Source organism: Cucumis sativus, chromosome 5, assembly GCF_000004075.3.
Source record: "Cucumis sativus cultivar 9930 chromosome 5, Cucumber_9930_V3, whole genome shotgun sequence".
Taxonomy (NCBI): Eukaryota; Viridiplantae; Streptophyta; class Magnoliopsida; order Cucurbitales; family Cucurbitaceae; genus Cucumis; species Cucumis sativus.
Window position 1 is genome coordinate 15,724,048 of NC_026659.2, and position 3,357 is coordinate 15,727,404.

Sequence of the window (3,357 nt, forward strand, 5' to 3'; positions counted from 1 at the left end):
TCAGCTTTTGATTATCTCTTGCTCAATATTGTCCCTAAATCTCTCTGTTTCTTAGATTTTTTATAAAGGAATTATATAAAACCATCATAGTTTAATAAATATGTCTACTCAAGAAAAAGTAAAAAAAAAACAACCAAGAAGTCGAAAGGAGTTCATATAAACTTATTATTAAGAGAAGGAAGAAGAAAAGTTAACAATACAAAAGCTTTTAAATTATACAGTGACACCACCACATGAGCAAAGACGATGTGCCACCCCATTCACCTCTCTTGAGCACCAGATCAGGTGGTTTTGTATTTTTCATTTTTATATTAAACTTAAAACGTAAGTTGAAATAGCAACTTATCCTGTACTAGCTAGTAATGCTCATGGAAGAAGCTTGTGGAGGAAGGGGAATGCTCAACTAAACTAGCATATGCAATATGCAATTCAAACACATACAAAATGCAATTTTGCAAGCTAACACATACAAAATTCAAACACATACAAATTTCATCCTACTTAAATTTTTCCACAATTCAATTTTCAAGCAAGAATCTTGAAAGAAAACCAACTCAAATTTGGATATCTTCCACACATATCCTCAACTGCAGTAAGAATTTACAATCAATAGACTAAATAGCTCTAAAACAAAATAATATTACAAAACCAATCAAGAAGAGTTTGTGATACCCTTGAATGCACAAAGTGAAGCTGTGAAGTGAAGCGAAAATATGAGATTTTACTTAGATGAAAATTATAATAATCAGTCCAGGAAGTCCAATTTCTACACATTTTTTCTATCTAAAAATAGCAAAAACCAGTATGAAGAACATGAGGAAAATCAATAGCCAAGGTAAGATTGAAGAGCAAAAGGCTATTTATTGCATTACCATTAGAAATCCAAGATGATACAGAACAAGTCTAGTGAAAGTATAATACATGGAACCACAGAAAGAGGGCTATCAGTACATAATGCTGAAAACACAACCAAAGGCCTCCACTACATTTCACAACAATAGTTAATTACTTCTTAAGCCAGCAAGGCACTGAACCAATTTCCTACCTAATACAGAAGACGTAACATATTAATCAACTGAATCAACATCGAACACAGAACCTTGGGAAGGACACAGAGAACATTCTCCTTAAATGAGCTTTTAGAGCAGTCTCCATAGCTTCTTAATTCAAATTAGTAAGCGAATAATCAATCATTATTTAGTGTTCTTCAAATTAAACAGTTAAGGTCCTGAGCATGATACAAATATATACTAAACCTATATATTCATCTTTTTTTTCTATAGAAAAAAATCAATTCATTGATGATAAAGAAAGGACAAAAAAAACTCCAAATACCTAATTGATGAGTTACAAGAAAGAAAAGGTTAACTGAAAATTTTAAAAGAGAGGATATGAAGTGTAAAAGGTGTTAATTTGTTTGGATAAGAGAATTGAGTTTGAGTTACAAAAATGAGGAAATTTCCTTTCAATTTTCAAGAGAATCAATCATCAATGGTGGGAACCAAAGATTCGAAGAAGCAGAATTCGAAAAAACCATTACCATTACAATTTTTAGTTTCACTTACCTGAAATGGAGAAGAACCACATAATAATAATGGCATAGATTAGCAAAACGAATGGAATCACATGAACAGCAGGATACGCAAACTTCACTCGCGCTTTCTCTCGCTTCACCATTTCCGCCATCGAATCGTTCATTGGAAGTTCATTATTCCCTAGATCAAACGACGAAGATAGTCGCATGACTGCCCTGGCTTGGAGGACGGGGCTGAATGAGAGTAATATTCGTTGGAGAATCAGTTCCAACTCACTGATCGATACATTTTCTTTTTCTTTTTCTTTTTCTGTAAAATTCTCTTTCTCGGTGAGGAGATCTGAAGAGCATGGAAGAGGTTGAGGAGTGAAATTGATTCTGAGGGATTTCTTGCAGCAGTTGTAGGTGAATGGATCTAGGGTTTGAGGGTGACGCAAGATTGAGAAGAGAAGAGAGACTTGACTTAGTAAAGAAAATCGTGAGTAACATTAAGTAGCTTCCTAAGCCGTAGACGTAATCTAACGTACGTATTTTGAAACAAAAAAGAAAGGATAAAACCGCTGAATACGCTTAAAGCTATCGAGAAATGTGAAACAAGAAAGCAAGAAATAACCATTAAGATACAAAGAAGTTGAAACCAAAGGGATTCAGAATCAGGTACAGAAAAGGAAGGGTTGTATTTTGTTACCAGAGCGTAAGGCGCATTCAGATACTTAGAAAGAAGAGTTTTTACAGCTTTGAGAGCGTTCTTGAACTGCCTTGAATCTATAGCGTCCCATATGGGACGGACACGCCGCTCCGGCAACCCACCGGCCAAACCGAACTTGGAGGCCATTGAAAAGCGTGGAGAAAGGGGAATGTGATGATCTACAGCGAAAATTGAGTGGATAAGGGGAATCTTGTTTGTTGTTGCAGCAAAATTAAGTTGAAACTTGGAAGTTGGAGAAGAATCTAGGAAGGGTTCGTTAATGGTAAACCTATTTGGGGAATTGACAAAAATAGGCCAAAAATGGGGTAGATAAAGAGTTTTAGGATTGATTGTAAAAAAATTGACATTTAGAACAAATTGGAGGTGAAATGACGAAAATACCATCATTTCATGTTAAACATTTCAATTTAAGAACCTGCGAGATGTTTACGAGATGTCTACCAGATGTTTGCGAGATAAAATAATAATAATAATAAACTGTTTTAATTGTTTTATTTTTTTTAAAATCCGAATATGAATTGTGTTATATGTATATATATTTGCATCTTAAATGTATCAAGTTGATTTATGGTTGATTTAAGGTTGTTTTAGAGATGTTTCAAAGGATGTTAGCAATTTATTATTATTATTATTTTATCTCGCAAACATCTGGTAGACATCTCGCAGGTTCTTAAATTGAAATGTTTAATCTGAAATAAGGGTATTTTCGTCATTTCACCTTCAATTGGTCCTAAATGTCAACTTTTTTACAATCAATCCTAAAAGTCTTTATCCACTCCATTTTTTGCCTATTTTTGTCAATTCCCCAACCTATTTTGAGCGTTTGGAAGTAGAGTTTTAAGAGTGGCGTCGCGCCGATAGAATAAAACTATTCCAACAAAACGATATACCTCTAGCGTCCGAAAAGCTCACCTCCATTCGAAAAATCTATTCCAAACCCCCACACTCACCATTGATCGTCGAAACCCGAAAATGTTGTCTCATAAGACTTTTAGAATGAAGAAAAATCTCACGCAGAAGAAGAGGCATAATAGGCCGACTCCGCACTGAATCCGCCTGAGAATTGACAACACGATCGATGCGTCACTGGTGTCGCACAAAGCTAGGGTTCTAA

At 34.8% G+C, this 3,357-nt stretch overlaps 1 long non-coding RNA gene and 1 pseudogene across 1 annotated transcript; one reads left to right on the forward strand and one right to left on the reverse strand.

The window, feature by feature from the left end:
- Positions 1-836: 836 nt before the first annotated feature.
- Positions 837-2,493, reverse strand: LOC116404162. Its single transcript, XR_004217103.1, has 2 exons — positions 1,566-2,493; positions 837-1,045 (listed from the first exon to the last, which is right to left on the reverse strand). It is a non-coding gene; the product is annotated as an uncharacterized LOC116404162 (long non-coding RNA).
- Positions 2,494-3,215: 722 nt separating this feature from the next.
- LOC116403662 lies at positions 3,216-3,357 on the forward strand (annotated as a pseudogene).